Consider the following 18910-nt stretch of genomic DNA (forward strand, 5'->3'; position numbering starts at 1 on the left):
GGAACTTCCAGAGGCTCTAAATCAAACCCACAGCGTTTGGCAAAGGACCAATCCATAAGACTCAAAGCGGCGCCAGAGTCGACATAGGCGTCCGCGGTAATAGACGATAAAGAGCAAATCAGGGTCACAGATAGAATAAACTTAGACTGTAAAGTGCCAATTGAAACAGACTTTTCAACCTTCTTAGTACGTTTAGAGCATGCTGATATAACATGAGTTGAATCACCACAATAGAAGCATAACCCATTTTTTCGCCTAAAATTCAGTCGTTCGCTTCTGGACAGAATTCAATCACATTGCATAATCTCTGGCGCCTTCTCAGTAGACACTGCCAAATGGTGCACAGGTTTGCGCTCCCGCAAACGCCGATCAATCTGAATAGCCATTGTCATGGACTCATTCAGACCTGTAGGCACAGGGAACCCCACCATAACATCCTTAATGGCATCAGAGAGACCCTCTCTGAAATTCGCCGCCAGGGCGCACTCATTCCACTGAGTAAGCACAGACCACTTACAAAATTTTTGGCAGTATATTTCAGCCTCATCCTGCCCTTGAGACAGGGCCATTAAGGCTTTTTCAGCCTGAATCTCCAAATGAGGTTCCTCATAAAGCAACCCCAAAGCCAGGAAAAACGCATCCACATTGAGCAACGCAGGATCCCCTGGTGCCAAAGCAAATGCCCAGTCCTGAGGGTCGCCCCGGAGCAAGGAAATTACAATCCTGACCTGCTGTGCAGGATCTCCAGCGGAGCGAGATCTCAGAGACAAAAATAATTTACAATTATGTTTGAAATTCTGGAAGCGAGATCTATCCCCGGAGAAAAATTCAGGTAAAGGAATTCTAGGTTCAGATATAGGAGCATGAATAACAAAATCCTGTAAACTTTGAACCTTCACAGCGAGATTATCCAAACCTGTAGCTAAACTCTGAGGATCCATATTAATCAGGTGAAATCAGAACCATTCAAGGATTAGAAGGAGAGAGAGACGAAAGCTGCAGTAAGCAGAGATGCAAGTGAATCAACTAATGAGCAAACTCAGGAAAAAAAAAAAAATTCTCTGCAGGGTTCTTTTCTCTCCTTTCTTCTGCCAATTATTTTAACCCTTGGCCGGCCAAACTGTCCTGGTTCTCAATGGCAAGAGAACATAGTAAAGCATACAAAAAGGACTAGCTCTTGGAAGATGGGAACTCGAGCTGACTGTGAGCTAAACCTACCGCACAACTAACAATGGCCGGGTAGCGTGCCTACGTTTTATCCCTAGACGCCCAGCACCAGCCGGAGAACTGACTGACCTGTCATGATCTCAATGGCAAGAGATCATAGCATAAGCATATATAGGAACTAGCTCTTGGAAGATGGGAACTGAGCTGACCATGAACTAAACCTAACACACAACTAGCAGTGGCCGGGTAGCATGCCTACGTTGATTCTAGATGCCCAGCACCAGCCGGAGGACTAAATAATGCTAGCAGAGGAAAATATTAGTCCTAGCTCACCTCTAGAGAAATACCCCAAAAGGAGACAGAGGCCCCCCACATGTATTGGCGGTGAATTAAGATGAAATAACAAACGTAGGATGAAAATAGGTTTAGCAAATTTGAGGTCCACTTACTACATAGCAGAAGACAGAAAGGACACTTTCATGGTCAGCTGAAAACCCTAATCAAAAACACCATCCAGAAATTACTTTAAAACTCTGTCATTAACTCATAACACCAGAGTGGCAATTCCTGTTCACAAGAGCTTTCCAGACACAGTAACGAAACTACAGCTGTGAACTGGAACCAAAATGCAAAAACAAACATGGACAAAAGTCCAACTTATCTAGTAGTTGTCTAGGAGCAGGAACAAGCACAGAGAGGCTTCTGATAACATTGTTGACCGGCAAGCAACTAACAGAGCAGCAAGGTTATATAGCGACTCCCACATCTTGATGGGAACAGGTGAACAGAGAAGATGAAGACACCAGTTCAATTCCACCAGTAGCCACCGGGGGAGCCCAGAATCCAAATTCACAACAGTACCCCCCCCTCAAGGAGGGGGCACCGAACCCTCACCAGAACCACCAGGGCGATCAGGATGGGCCCTATGAAAGGCACGAACCAGATCAGAGGCATGAACATCAGATGCATTCACCCAAGAATTATCCTCCTGGCCGTATCCCTTCCACTTGACCAGATACTGGAGTCTCCGTCTGGAAACACGAGAGTCTAAGATTTTCTCCACAACGTACTCCAACTCCCCCTCAACCAACACCGGAGCAGGAGGCTCAACGGAAGGCACAACCGGTACCTCATACCTGCGCAACAATGACCGATGAAAAACGTTATGAATAGAAAAGGATGCAGGGAGGTCCAAACGGAAGGAAACAGGGTTAAGAATCTCCAATATCTTATACGGGCCAATGAACCGAGGCTTAAACTTAGGAGAAGAGACCCTCATAGGGACAAAACGAGAAGACAACCACACCAAATCCCCAACACAAAGCCGAGGACCAACACGACGGTGGCGGTTGGCAAAAAGCTGAGTCTTCTCCTGGGACAACCTCAAATTGTCCACCACCTGCCCCCAGATCTGATGCAATCTCTCCACCACAGCATCCACTCCAGGACAATCCGAAGATTCCACCTGACCAGAGGAAAATCGAGGATGAAACCCCGAATTACAGAAAAACGGGGACACCAAAGTGGCAGAGCTGGCCCGATTATTGAGAGCGAACTCCGCCAATGGCAAAAAAGCAACCCAATCATCCTGGTCAGCAGACACAAAACACCTCAGATATGTCTCCAGGGTCTGATTAATCCGCTCGGTCTGGCCATTCGTCTGAGGATGGAAAGCGGACGAAAAAGATAAATCTATGCCCATCCTAGCACAGAATGCCCGCCAAAATCTAGACACGAATTGGGTCCCTCTGTCAGAAACGATATTCTCAGGAATACCATGCAAACGAACAACATTTTGAAAAAACAGAGGAACCAACTCGGAAGAAGAAGGCAACTTGGGCAGAGGAACCAAATGGACCATCTTAGAGAAACGGTCACACACCACCCAGATGACAGACATCTTCTGAGAAACAGGCAGATCTGAAATAAAATCCATCGAGATGTGCGTCCAAGGCCTCTTAGGAATAGGCAAGGGCAACAACAATCCACTAGCCCGAGAACAACAAGGCTTGGCCCGAGCACAAACGTCACAAGACTGCACAAAGCCTCGCACATCTCGTGACAGGGAAGGCCACCAGAAGGACCTTGCCACCAAATCCCTGGTACCAAAAATGCCAGGATGACCTGCCAACGCAGAAGAATGAACCTCAGAGATGACTCTACTGGTCCAATCATCAGGAACAAACAGTTTATCAGGTGGGCAACGATCAGGTCTATCCGCCTGAAACTCCTGCAAGGCCCGCCGCAGGTCTGGAGAAACGGCTGACAATACCACTCCATCCTTAAGGATACCTGTGGGCTCAGAGTTACCAGGTGAGTCAGGCTCAAAACTCCTAGAAAGGGCATCCGCCTTAACATTCTTAGAACCCGGTAGGTATGACACCACAAAATTAAACCGAGAGAAAAATAATGACCAGCGCGCCTGTCTAGGATTCAGGCGCCTGGCGGTCTCAAGATAAATCAAATTTTTGTGGTCAGTCAATACCACCACCTGATGTCTGGCCCCCTCAAGCCAATGGCGCCACTCCTCAAAAGCCCACTTCATGGCCAAAAGCTCCCGATTCCCAACATCATAATTCCGCTCAGCGGGCGAAAATTTACGGGAAAAGAAGGCACAAGGCCTCATCACGGAGCAGTCAGAACTTTTCTGCGACAACACTGCCCCAGCTCCGATCTCAGAAGCGTCGACCTCAACCTGAAAAGGTAGAGCAACATCAGGCTGACGCAACACAGGGGCAGAGGAAAAACGGCGCTTAAGCTCCCGAAAGGCCTCCACAGCATCAGGGGACCAATCAGCAACATCAGCACCCTTCTTAGTCAAATCGGTCAATGGTTTAGCAATATCCGAAAAACCAGCAATAAATCGACGATAAAAGTTAGCAAAGCCCAAAAATTTCTGAAGACTCTTAAGAGAAGAGGGCTGCGTCCAATCACAAATAGCTTGAACCTTGACAGGATCCATTTCAATGGAAGAGGGGGAAAAAATATATCCCAAAAAGGAAATCCTCTGTACCCCAAAAACACACTTAGAACCCTTCACACACAAAGAATTAGACCGCAAAACCTGAAAAACCCTCCTGACTTGCTGGACATGAGAGTCCCAGTCATCCGAAAAAATCAGAATATCATCCAGATACACAATCATAAATTTATCCAAATAATTGCGAAAAATATCATGCATAAAGGACTGGAAAACTGACGGAGCATTAGAAAGACCAAAAGGCATCACTAAATACTCAAAGTGGCCCTCGGGCGTATTAAATGCGGTTTTCCACTCATCCCCCTGCCTGATTCGCACCAAATTATACGCCCCACGAAGGTCAATCTTAGAGAACCACTTGGCCCCCTTTATGCGAGCAAACAAATCAGTCAGCAACGGCAATGGGTATTGATATTTAACAGTGATTTTATTCAAAAGCCGATAATCAATACATGGTCTCAAAGAGCCGTCTTTTTTTGACACAAAGAAAAAACCGGCTCCTAAGGGAGATGACGATGGACGAATATGTCCCTTTTCCAAGGACTCCTTTATATATTCTCGCATAGCAGCATGTTCAGGCACAGACAGATTAAATAAACGACCCTTTGGGTATTTACTACCCGGGATTAAATCTATGGCACAATCGCACTCACGGTGCGGAGGTAACGAACCAAGCTTGGATTCTTCAAAGACGTCACGATAGTCAGACAGGAACTCAGGAATTTCAGAGGGAATAGATGATGAAATGGAAACCACAGGTACATCCCCATGAGCCCCCTTACATCCCCAGCTCAACACAGACATAGCTCTCCAGTCGAGGACTGGGTTGTGAGATTGCAGCCAAGGCAATCCTAGCACCAAATCATCATGTAGATTATACAGCACCAGAAAGCGAATAATCTCCTGGTGACCCGGATTAATACGCATAGTTACTTGTGTCCAGTATTGTGGTTTATTATTAGCCAATGGGGTGGAGTCAATCCCCTTCAGAGGAATAGGAGTCTCCAAAGGCTCTAAATCATACCCACAGCGATTGGCAAAGGACCAATCCATAAGACTCAAAGCGGCGCCAGAGTCGACATAGGCGTCCGTGGTAATAGATGACAAAGAGCAAATCAGGGTCACAGATAGAATAAACTTAGACGGTAAGGTGCAAATGGAAACAGATTTACCAAGTTTTTTAGTGCGCTTAGAGCATGCTGATATAACATGAGTAGAATCACCACAATAGAAACACAACCCATTTTTCCGTCTAAAATTCTGCCGCTCGCTTCGGGACAGAATTCTATCACACTGCATACTCTCTGGCGATTTCTCAGTGGACACCGCCAGATGGTGCACTGGTTTGCGCTCCCGCAAACGCCTATCGATCTGAATAGCCATTGTCATGGACTCATTCAGACCCGCAGGCACAGGGAACCCCACCATAACATCCTTAATGGCATCAGAGAGACCCTCTCTGAAAGTCGCCGCCAGGGCGCACTCATTCCACTGAGTAAGCACAGACCATTTACGGAATCTTTGGCAGTAAATTTCCGCTTCATCTTGCCCCTGAGATAGGGACATCAAAGTTTTTTCTGCCTGAAGCTCCAAATGAGGTTCGTCATAAAGCAACCCCAAGGCCAGAAAAAACGCATCCACATTGAGCAACGCAGGATCCCCTGGTGTCAATGAAAAAGCCCAGTCTTGAGGGTCGCCCCGGAGCAAGGAAATCACAATCCTGACCTGCTGTGCAGGGTCTCCGGCAGAGCGAGATTTCAGGGACAAAAACAATTTGCAATTATTTCGAAAATTCTGAAACCCAGATCTATTCCCCGAGAAAAATTCCGGCAAAGGAATTCTCGGCTCAGATACAGGTGCATGACAAACAAAATCTTGCAAATTTTGTACCTTCGTGGCGAGATTATTCAAACCTGCAGTTACACTCTGAAGATCCATTACAAACAGGTGGACACAGAGCCATTCAAAGGAGAGAAAAAAAAAAAAAAAAAAAATATCAGCAGACTACTTATTTCTCTCCTTTCTCAGCCAATGATTTTAACCCTTTAGTGGGCCGGTCAAACTGTCATGATCTCAATGGCAAGAGATCATAGCATAAGCATATATAGGAACTAGCTCTTGGAAGATGGGAACTGAGCTGACCATGAACTAAACCTAACACACAACTAGCAGTGGCCGGGTAGCATGCCTACGTTGATTCTAGATGCCCAGCACCAGCCGGAGGACTAAATAATGCTAGCAGAGGAAAATATTAGTCCTAGCTCACCTCTAGAGAAATACCCCAAAAGGAGACAGAGGCCCCCCACATGTATTGGCGGTGAATTAAGATGAAATAACAAACGTAGGATGAAAATAGGTTTAGCAAATTTGAGGTCCACTTACTACATAGCAGAAGACAGAAAGGACACTTTCATGGTCAGCTGAAAACCCTAATCAAAAACACCATCCAGAAATTACTTTAAAACTCTGTCATTAACTCATAACACCAGAGTGGCAATTCCTGTTCACAAGAGCTTTCCAGACACAGTAACGAAACTACAGCTGTGAACTGGAACCAAAATGCAAAAACAAACATGGACAAAAGTCCAACTTATCTAGTAGTTGTCTAGGAGCAGGAACAAGCACAGAGAGGCTTCTGATAACATTGTTGACCGGCAAGCAACTAACAGAGCAGCAAGGTTATATAGCGACTCCCACATCTTGATGGGAACAGGTGAACAGAGAAGATGAAGACACCAGTTCAATTCCACCAGTAGCCACCGGGGGAGCCCAGAATCCAAATTCACAACACTGACCCTAGCAGAGGAAAATACAGACCTGGCTTACCTCTAGAGAAATTTTCCCCAAAAGGCAGACAGTAGCCCCCACATATATTGTCGGTGATTTCAGAGGAAATTGACATACGAAGTATGAAGATAGGTTTAGCAAATTGAGGTCCGCTTACTAGATAGTAGGAAGACAGAAAAGGGAACTTCACAGTCAGCTGAAAACCCTTTCAAAACACCATCCTGAAATTACTTTAAGACTCTAATATCAACTCATGACACCAGAGTGGCAATTTCAGCTCACAAGAGCTTCCAGCCTCAGAAATAATCAATCACAGAGAACTGGAACAAAAATGCAAAACAAACTTAGGACTACAAGTCCAACTTAGCTGATAGTAGTCTAGGAGCAGGAACATGCAACAGAAAGGCTTCTGGTAACATTGTTGGCCGGCATAGAAATGACTGAGGAGCAAGGTTAAATAGAAAACTCCCACATCCTGATGGAAACAGGTGAACAGAGGAGATGAAGCACACAAGTGCAGTACCACCAGAAACCACCGGGGGAGCCCAGAAACCAAATTCACAACAGAGAGCCTTAAGATTGAAGCTCAGGCAAGTAAACCTGGAGAACACCTTGGAGCAGCAGACATCGTTAGTAGGCCCCAACCAAACTAGTAGGCCAACTGCAGTGTTAGATTAACAACTACTTAATGAGAGCCTGAAGAATGAAGCTCAGCTATGTTCAGTGGAGGACAACACCAGGGAGCGGCAGACACCATTAGTAGGCCCAACCCAACTAGTATCCCAAATGCAGTTTCATATTTCAAATATAGGCCAAAAGCCTGAAGATTGAAGCTCAGGAAAAAAAACAGGAGAACACCAGGAGCGGCAGACACCGTTAGTAGGCCCCCACCAAATTAGTAGGCCTAATGCCGTGTTATATTTACAACTTAATGAGAGCCTGAAGATTGAAGCTCAGGCAAGTAAACCTGGAGAACACCTTGGAGCGGCAGACACCGTTAGTAAGCCCCAACCAAACTAGTAGGCCTAATGCCGTGTTATATTTACAACTTAATGAGAGCCTGAAGATTGAAGCTCAGGCAAGTAAACCTGGAGAACACCTTGGAGCGGCAGACACCGTTAGTAAGCCCCAACCAAACTAGTAGGCCTAATGCCGTGTTATATTTACAACAACTTAATGAGAGCCTGAAGATTGAAGCTCAGGCAAGTAAACCTGGAGAACACCTTGGAGCGGCAGACACCGTTAGTAGGCCCCAACCAAACTAGTAGGCCTAATGCCATGTTATATTTACAACAACTTAATGAGAGCCTGAAGATTGAAGCTCAGGCAAGTAAACCTGGAGAACACCTTGGAGCACCGTTAGTAGGCCCAACCCAACTAGTATCCCAAATGCAGTTTCATATTTCAAATATAGGCCGAAATTCTGAAGAATAGATTGAAGCTCAGGAAAAAAAAACAGAAGAACACCAAGGAGCGGCAGACACCGTTAGTAGGCCCCAACCAAACTAGTAGGCCCAATGCAGTTTTCAAATTCCTATAGGCTGAAAACCTGACAATTGAAGCTTAGCTTTTTTCAGAGGAGGACAGCTGTATTGAGTGGCGCAGACAGACACAGGTAGTAGGCCTTAAACAAAAAAGTTGGCTCAATGCAGTTTAAAAAAGGTTACAGGCGTACACAGTCAGCATTGTTGTTGTCAGCGGAGGACAATTGGAAGGAGTGGTGCAGACTTACTAGGCCTAAAATAAAAAAGTAGGCTCTATGCAGGTTTAAATAGGTTACAGGGTTACACAGGCAGCATTGGTGTGGTCAGCGGAGGACGATTGCAAGGAGGGACCGCAGACAGACTTACTAGGCCTAAAATAAAAATGTAGGCTCTATGCAGGTTTAAATAGGTTACAGGGTTACACAGGCAGCATTGGTGTAGTCAGCGGAGGACGATTGCAAGGAGGGACCGCAGACAGACTTACTAGGCCTAAAATAAAAATGTTGGCTCTATGCAGGTTTAAATAGGTTACAGGGTTACACAGGCAGCATTGGTGTGGTCAGTGGAGGACGATTGCAAGGAGGGGCCGCAGACAGACTTACTAGGCCTAAAATAAACAAGTAGGCTCTATGCAGGTTTAAATAGGTTACAGGGTTACACAGGCAGCCTTGGTGTGGTCTGTGGAGGACGATTGCAAGGAAGGACCGCAGACAGACTTACTAGGCCTAAAATAAAAAAGTAGGCTCTATGCAGGTTTAAATAGGTTACAGGGTTACACAGGCAGCATTGGTGTGGTCAGCGGAGGACGATTGCAAGGAGGGACCGCAGACAGACTTACTAGGCCTAAAATAAAAATGTAGGCTCTATGCAGGTTTAAATAGGTTACAGGGTTACACAGGCAGCATTGGTGTGGTCAGCGGAAGACGATTGCAAGGAGGGACCGAAGACAGACTTACTAGGCCTAAAATAAAAATGTAGGCTCTATGCAGGTTTAAATTGGTTACAGGGTTACACAGGCAGCATTGGTGTGGTCAGCGGAGGACGATTGCAAGGAGGGACCGCAGACAGACTTACTAGGCCTAAAATAAAAATGTAGGCTCTATGCAGGTTTAAATAGGTTACAGGGTTACACAGGCAGCATTGGTGTGGTCATCGGAGGACGATTGCAAGGAGGGACCGCAGACAGACTTACTAGGCCTAAAATAAAAAAGTAGGCTCTATGCAGGTTTAAATAGGCTACAGGGTTACACAGGCAGCATTGGTGTGGTCAGCGGAGGACGATTGCAAGGAGGGACCGCAGACAGACTTACTAGGCCTAAAATAAAAATGTTGGCTCTATGCAGGTTTAAATAGGTTACAGGGTTACACAGGCAGCATTGGTGTGGTCAGCGGAGGACGATTGCAAGGAGGGACCGCAGACAGACTTACTAGGCCTAAAATAAAAATGTTGGCTCTATGCAGGTTTAAATAGGTTACAGGGTTACACAGGCAGCCTTGGTGTGGTCAGCGGAGGACGATTGCAAGGAGGGACCGCAGACAGACTTACTAGGCCTAAAATAAAAAAGTAGGCTCTATGCAGGTTTAAATAGGTTACAGGGTTGCACAGGCAGCATTGGTGTGGTCAGCGGAGGACGATTGCAAGGAGGGACCGCAGACAGACTTACTAGGCCTAAAATAAAAATGTAAATATAGAAAAACTGACTGAACAGCCATCTAGTCTGAACTGGTGCATAACCAAAAAGTCTTACATAGCAAATAGATAATGGCTGCACTCAAGTTTATTGTGCTAAAGCAAGGAAATGTGCAATACATGAAATGTGAACAGCATAATGGCTTGTGAAATTTATGAAAAAACACATGAGATTTTGAGCACAAGATTTGGCCAAAAGTTGTGATCCCATTTACCAAACGTCAAGGTAATCTCAGATCAAATGGGTAACTAACCTGTCTGCCTAGTGTGAACACTTACCTATGGCTAATAACATGGTAAAGCCTGCATTTATAGAGGAGGTTAGAACCAACTGTGTTTGGATGTAATTAAAATCACAGTATGGTGAAGGGCGGGGCGTTCAAGTCAGAAAAAGCAATACATAGTAAATATAGAAAAACTGACTGAACAGCCATCTAGTCTGAACTGGTGCATAACCAAAAAGTCTTACATAGCAAATAGATAATGGCTGCACTCAAGTTTATTGTGCTAAAGCAAGGAAATGTGCAATACATGAAATGTGAACAGCATAATGGCTTGTGAAATTTATGAAAAAACACATGAGATTTTTAGCACAAGATTTGGCCAAAAGTTGTGAGCCCATTCACCAAACGTCAAGGTAATCTCAGATCGAATGGGTAACTAACCTGTCTGCCTAGTGTGAACACTTACCTATGGCTAATAACATGGTAAAGCCTGCATTTATAGAGGAGGTTAGAACCAACTGTGTTTGGATGTAATTAAAATCACAGCATGGTGAAGGGCGGGGCGTTCAAGTCAGAAAAAGCAATACATAGTAAATATAGAAAAACTGACTGAACAGCCATCTAGTCTGAACTGGTGCATAACCAAAAAGTCTTACATAGCAAATAGATAATGGCTGCACTCAAGTTTATTGTGCTAAAGCAAGGAAATGTGCAATACATGAAATGTGAACAGCATCATGGCTTGTGAAATTTATGAAAAAACACATGAGATTTTTAGCACAAGATTTGGCCAAAAGTTGTGAGCCCATTCACCAAACGTCAAGGTAATCTCAGATCGAATGGGTAACTAACCTGTCTGCCTAGTGTGAACACTTACCTATGGCTACAGGGTTACACAGGCAGCATTGGTCTGGTCAGCGGAGGACGATTGCAAGGAGGGACCGCAGACAGACTTACTAGGCCTAAAATAAAAATGTAGGCTCTATGCAAGTTTAAATAGGTTACAGGGTTACACAGGCAGCATTAGTGTGGTCAGCGGAGGACGATTGCAAGGAGGGACCACAGACAGTCTTACTAGGCCTAAATTAAAATGTAGGCTCTATTCAGATTTAAATGGGTTACAGGGTTACACAGGCAGGATGGGTGTGGTCAGCGGAGGACGATTGCAAGGAGGGACCGCAGACAGACTTACTAGGCCTAAAATAAAAATGTAGGCTCTATGCAGGTTTAAATAGGTTACAGGGTTACACAGGCAGCATTGGTGTGGTCAGCGGAGGACAACTGCAAGGAGGGACCGCAGACAGACTTACTAGGCCTAAAATAAAAAAGTAGGCTCTATGCAGGTTTAAATGGGTTACAGGGTTACACAGGCAGGATGGGTGTGGTCAGCGGAGGACGATTGCAAGGAGGGACCGCAGACAGACTTACTAGGCCTAAAATAAAAATGTAGGCTCTATGCAGGTTTAAATAGGTTACAGGGTTACACAGGCAGCATTGGTGTGGTCAGCGGAGGACAATTGCAAGGAGGGACCGCAGACAGACTTACTAGGCCTAAAATAAAAATGTAGGCTCTATGCAGGTTTAAATAGGTTACAGGGTTACACAGGCAGCATTGGTGTGGTCAGCGGAGGACGATTGCAAGGAGGGACCGCAGACAGACTTACTAGGCCTAAAATAAAAATGTTGGCTCTACGCAGTTTTAAATTGGTTACAGGGTTACACAGGCAGCATTGGTGTGGTCAGCGGAGGACGATTGCAAGGAGGGACCGCAGAGAGACTTACTAGGCCTAAAATAAAAAAGTAGGCTCTATGCAGGTTTAAATAGGTTACAGAGTTACACAGGCAGCATTGGTGTGGTCAGCGGAGGACGATTGCAAGGAGGGACCACAGACAGACTTACTAGGCCTAAAATAAAAATGTTGGCTCTATGAAGGTTTAAATAGGTTACAGGGTTACACAGGCAGCATTGGTGTGGTCATCGGAGGACGATTGCAAGGAGGGACCGCAGACAGACTTACTAGGCCTAAAATAAAAAAGTTGGCTCTATGCAGGTTTAAATAGGCTACAGGGTTACACAGGCAGCATTGGTGTGGTCAGCGGAGGACGATTGCAAGGAGGGACCGCAGACAGACTTACTAGGCCTAAAATAAACAAGTAGGCTCTATGCAGGATTAAATAGGTTACAGGGTTACACAGGCAGCATTGGTGTGGTCAGCGGAGGATGATTGCAAGGAGGGACCGCAGACAGACTTACTAGGCCTAAAATAAAAATGTTGGCTCTATGCAGGTTTAAATAGGTTACAGGGTTACACAGGCAGCATTGGTGTGGTCATCGGAGGATGATTGCAAGGAGGGACCGCAGACAGACTTACTAGGCCTAAAATAAAAAAGTAGGCTCTATGCAGGTTTAAATAGGCTACAGGGTTACACAGGCAGCATTGGCGTGGTCAGCGGAGGACGATTGCAAGGAGGGACCGCAGACAGACTTACTAGGCCTAAAATAAAAATGTTGGCTCTATGCAGGTTTAAATAGGTTACAGGGTTACACAGGCAGCATTGGTGTGGTCAGCGGAGGACGATTGCAAGGAGGGACCGCAGACAGACTTACTAGGCCTAAAATAAACAAGTAGGCTCTATGCAGGTTTAAATAGGTTACAGGGTTACACAGGCAGCATTGGTGTGGTCAGCGGAGGACGATTGCAAGGAGGGACCGCAGACAGACTTACTAGGCCTAAAATAAAAAGTAGGCTCTATGCAGGTTTAAATAGGTTAGAGGTTTACACAGGCAGCATTGGTGTGGTCAGCGGAGGACGATTGCAAGGAGGGACCGCAGACAGACTTACTAGGCCTAAAATAAAAATGTAGGCTCTATGCAGGTTTAAATAGGTTACAGGGTTACACAGGCAGCATTGGTGTGGTCAGCGGAGGACGATTGCAAGGAGGGACCGCAGACAGACTTACTAGGCCTAAAATAAAAATGTAAATATAGAAAAACTGACTGAACAGCCATCTAGTCTGAACTGGTGCATAACCAAAAAGTCTTACATAGCAAATAGATAATGGCTGCACTCAAGTTTATTGTGCTAAAGCAAGGAAATGTGCAATACATGAAATGTGAACAGCATAATGGCTTGTGAAATTTATGAAAAAACACATGAGATTTTTAGCACAAGATTTGGCCAAAAGTTGTGAGCCCATTCACCAAACGTCAAAGTAATCTCAGATCGAATGGGTAACTAACCTGTCTGCCTAGTGTGAACACTTACCTATGGCTAATAACATGGTAAAGCCTGCATTTATAGAGGAGGTTAGAACCAACTGTGTTTGGATGTAATTAAAATCACAGCATGGTGAAGGGCGGGGCGTTCAAGTCAGAAAAAGCAATACATAGTAATTATAGAAAAACTGACTGAACAGCCATCTTGTCTGAACTGGTGCATAACCAAAAAGTCTTACATAACAAATAGATAATGGCTGCACTCAAGTTTATTGTGCTAAAGCAAGGAAATGTGCAATACATGAAATGTGAACAGCATAATGGCTTGTGAAATTTATGAAAAAATACATGAGATTTTTAGCACAAGATTTGGCCAAAAGTTGTGAGCCCATTCACCAAACGTCAAGGTAATCTCAGATCGAATGGGTAACTAACCTGCCTGCCTAGTGTGAACACTTACCTATGGCTACAGGGTTACACAGGCAGCATTGGTCTGGTCAGCGGAGGACGATTGCAAGGAGGGACAGCAGACAGACTTATTAGGCCTAAAATAAAAATGTAGACTCTATGCAAGTTTAAATAGGTTACAGGGTTACACAGGCAGCATTAGTGTGGTCAGCGGAGGACGATTGCAAGGAGGGACCGCAGACAGACTTACTAGGCCTAAATTAAAATGTAGGCTCTATGCAGGTTTAAATAGGTTACAGGGTTACACAGGCAGCATTGGTGTGGTCAGCGGAGGACGATTGCAAGGAGGGACCGCAGACAGACTTACTAGGCCTAAAATAAAAATGTTGGCTCTATGCAGGTTTAAATAGGTTACAGGGTTACACAGGCAGTATTGGTGTGGTCAGCGGAGGACGGTTGCAAGCAGGGACCGCAGACAGACTTACTAGGCCTAAAATAAAAAGGTAGGCTCTATGCAGGTTTAAATAGGTTACAGGGTTACACAGGCAGCATTGGTGTGGTCAGTGGAGGACGATTGCAAGGAGGGACCGCAGACAGACTTACTAGGCCTAAAATAAAAATGTTGGCTCTATGCAGGTTTAAATAGGTTACAGGGTTACACAGGCAGTATTGGTGTGGTCAGCGGAGGACGATTGCAAGGAGGGACCGCAGACAGACTTACTAGGCCTAAAATAAAAAAGTAGGCTCTATGCAGGTTTAAATAGGTTACAGGGTTACACAGGCAGCATTGGTGTGGTCAGCTGAGGACGATTGGAAGGAAGGGCAGACACAGTTAGTAGGGCCAAAAAAGTAATAGGCAAAATGCAGTTAAAAATAGGTTACAGGAGTACGCAGGCGGCCTAGCTTTGTTCAGTGGAGGACAACTGTAAGGAGTGTCTGACACAGTTAGTAGGCCAAAAAAATAAAGTGAGGTTAATGTCTGGCCCCCCAAAAAAATCACAAATAAACAGGTGGCATACCTAGGTACAGGGGTGGGCTCCTCTGCTGACTTGCAGACAGTGGTAGTTGGCGCAAAGTATTAACTGGTGTAAATGTAGGGCAGGGCCCCTGAATATTTTTACTATCAACAATCATGTCAACAAATTGGTATTGGCAGTGCCATTGAAGGATTTAACAGCACAGACTAAACAGTGGTGGAGCAGTGAGAGGTAATTTTGCAAGTGGTAGAGCACTGTTTTGAGCTGGGGGGAACACTCTCTCGTGGGCGGCGGTACTGGCCCAGGGCCCCTCATGTTACGACGGTGTGTCTGACGTTGGGTGTGCACCACCACCGCCAGAGACACTTCATTGTACTATGAGGGACCCTGTGCCAGTGCCGTCGCCCAAAAGTGGGCACACCCACCTGTTTAGCCAAACGGCACTCGCACGGGTGCTTTCGCCAAGTGGTGACCATGGCCCCATGGGGGGAGTCAGCCCATTTACGGAGGAGTAAAAAAGGCCTATGGTGGACATACAGCAGCTGCAAATGGAGAAATTAGAGCAGTCAGTAAGACGAGTCCCAAAGCAAGACCTTTTTTACAGGAAAGCTAGGTGTCATCAGGGAAAGGTGGGGCAAAATAATTAGAAATCCATGATTGGTTCATTTTAATGAAGGTTAGATCATCAACATTTTGGGTAGCCAGACGAGTCCTTTTTTCGGTCAGTATTGAACCAGCAGCACTGAATACTCTTTCTGATAGCACACTAGCAGCTGGGCAAGCGAGCTCCTGCAATGCATATTCTGCCAATTCAGGCCAGGTGTCTATTTTAAATGCCCAGTAATCAAAGGGGAATGACATGTGAGGGAGAACATCGATAAGGGAGGAAAAATAGTTAGTAACCATACTGGACAAATGTTGTCTCCTGTCACTTTGAATTGATGCTGCAGTACCTGTCGTGTCAGTGGTCATTGCGAAATCACTCCACAACCTGGTCATAAAACCCCTCTGTCCAACGCCACTACTGATTTGTGCCCCTCTAACACCTCTTGCATGTTGCCCCCTGCAGCTCGTGTGAGAACCATCACCGCTGCTGTGTGCTGGGAATGCCTGAACCAAACGGACTACAAGAGTTGCTTGTTTGGTAGCCAATATTTGCTCAAGGTTCTCATGTGGCATGATATTTTGCAATATCTCTTTATAGCATGGATCCAGGAGGCAGGCCAACCAGTAATCGTCATCGGTCATCATTTTGATAATGCGGGGGTCCCTTTTTAGGATACGCAAGGCATAATCAGCCATGTGGGCCAATGTTCCAGGTGTCAAATCAATGCTTGTGCTGGGTTGAGGAGCACTTTCTGGCAAATCAACATCACTTGTCTCCCGCAAAAATCCTGTACCTGACCTTGCACCACCAACACTTTCTATTCCCCCCTGAGATGCCTCCTCCTCCCATAAATAATCATCCCCATCTTCCTCCTTCTCCTCTTCGTCCGCAACCTCATCCCCGAGACGTCCCTGAGCGCACAATGGCTGACTTTCATCAAGGCTTCCTTCCTCCTCGGCTGCAGATGCCTGCTCCTTAATGTGCGTCAAACTTTGCATCAGCAGACGCATTAGTGGAATGCTCATGCTTATGATGGCGTCGTCCACACTGACCAGCCGTGTGCATTCCTCAAAACACTGAAGGACTTGACAGAGGTCTTGGAGCTTCGACCACTGCACAGCAGACAACTCCATGTCTGCCATCCAACTGCCTGCCCATGTATGTGTATCCTCCCACAAATACATGACAGCACGCCTCTGTTCGCACAGCCTCTGAAGCATGTGCAGTGTAGAGTTCCACCTTGTTGCAACGTCGATTATTAGGCAGTGCTGGGGAAGCTTCAACGATCGCTGATGGTTCTGCATACGGCTGGAGTGTACGGGCGAACAGCGGATGTGAGAGCAAAGACATCACACCTTGAGGAGCAGGCTGGTAACTCCGGATAACTTTTCAGGAAGCATTGCACCACCAGGTTCAAGGTGTGAGCCAGGCAAGGTATGTGTTTCAGTTCTGAAAGGGCAATGGCAGCCATAAAATTCCTTCCGTTATCACTGACTACCTTGCCTGCCTCAAGATGTACACTGCCCAGCCATGACTGAGTTTCTTGCTGCAAGAACTCGGCCAGAACTTCTGCGGTGTGTCTTTTGTTGCCCAAGCACTTCATTTCCAACACAGCCTGCTGACGCTTACCACTTGCTGTTCCATAATGGGACACCTCGTGTGCAACACTGGCAGCTGCGGATGGAGTGGTCGTGTGACTGTGCTCTGTGGATGAGCTTTTGCTTCGGCTGGAAGAGGAGGAGGAGGAGGAGGGGTGGCAAATGCCTACATCCAACTGTTTCCTAGACCGTGGGCTAGGCAGAACTGTCCCACTGTGGCTGTCCCCTGTGGACCCTGCATCCACCACATTAACCCAGTGTGCCATGATGGACACGTAACATCCCTGACCATGCCTACTGGTCCATGCATCAGTTGTGAGGTGCACCTTTCTACTGACTGATTGCCTCAGTGCATGGAGAATGCAGTCTTTGACATGCTGGTGGAGGGCTGGGATGGCTTTTCTCGAAAAGAAGTGTCAACTGGGTAGCTCATAGCGTGGTACTGCGTAGGCCATCAAGGCTTTGAAAGCTTTGCTTTCAACCAAGCGGTAGGGCATCATCTCTAACGATATAAGTCTAGCAATGTGGGCGTTCAAACCCTGTGTACGCGGATGAGAGGGTGAGTACTTTCTTTTCCTAATGAGAGTCTCTTGGAGGGTGAGCTGGACTGGAGAGGTGCATATGGTGGGACTTGCGGTGGTGGTGGTGGTGGACATGGTGGATTGAGAGAGGGTTGGTGATGGTATTCTCCATGTAGGCCTACATGCTGTGTTTCCTACCAATAAACTTGGGATTCCCTGACTGCTTTGCCCTAGCGGCGACACCTCCACATTTGCTGCTGTTGTTGTTCTAACCGGTGGGCTTACAGTGAGGGAAGGAATGTAGCATTGCTGACTAGCTTCATTGTGAGTGGGTGCAACAACGTTACGGGACGTTTGGTAGCTAGTCCAGGCTTGCAAGTGCATGGTGGTTAAATGTCGAAACATGCAAGTTGTATTTAAACTTTGGACATTCTGACCTCTGCTAAATGTCCTTGAGCATTTCTTACAGATCACTTTGCACTGATCATTCGGATCTTGGTTAAAAAATTGCCAGACTGCACTCTTCCTACTATTGCATACCTTTTCAGGCATTGCACACTGTGCTACTTTAACCGGATGGCCACGCTGTCCGAAAAATGGTTTTGGTTTTGCCAAACTTTTTTGGCCAGAGACGGGCCTGCCAGATGAATGCAAATGTGATGTAGATGGCTGCTGCTTATCCTCCTCCTCTGCTTCTGAGCTACTGCCAGCAGCACCCTCTTCCCCCACTGGCTGCCAATCTGGGTCAACAACTGGGTCATCTATCACCTCCTCTTCAATCTCATGTTCTGCTATCTCTTTGTCACCGTGTAAGGTGCTATAATGTTCGGAAATGGGCACCATCGTCTCATCAGGGTCAGTTTCTGGCTCAGTACACTGAGAGGGCAATGTAGATATGTGAGTCGATGGAACAGCATGACAATCTAGCTGTGGCTGTGCATCAGTGCACTCCATGTCTGAATCATCTTCCAGCGGGCTGTTAACTATTTCCCTTTCTAACCCAGGCACCGTATGTGTAAATAGCTCCATGGAGAAAACTGTTGTGTCGCCTGACGCATCCTTCACTGTTGTTTTAGAGGAAGGACACAAGGAATCAACTTGTTCCTGACCGGGAGCATCCACCAACGACTGGCTACTTTTCAATTTTAAACTATCCGAAGAGGAGGTGAAAGAGCTAGAGGCAGAGTCAGCAAGGAAAGCCACAACTTTTTCCTGCTGCTCCGGCTTTAACAGCGGTTTTCCTACTCCCA

This window comes from Ranitomeya variabilis, chromosome 1, assembly GCF_051348905.1.
Source record: "Ranitomeya variabilis isolate aRanVar5 chromosome 1, aRanVar5.hap1, whole genome shotgun sequence".
NCBI lineage: Eukaryota > Metazoa > Chordata > Amphibia > Anura > Dendrobatidae > Ranitomeya > Ranitomeya variabilis.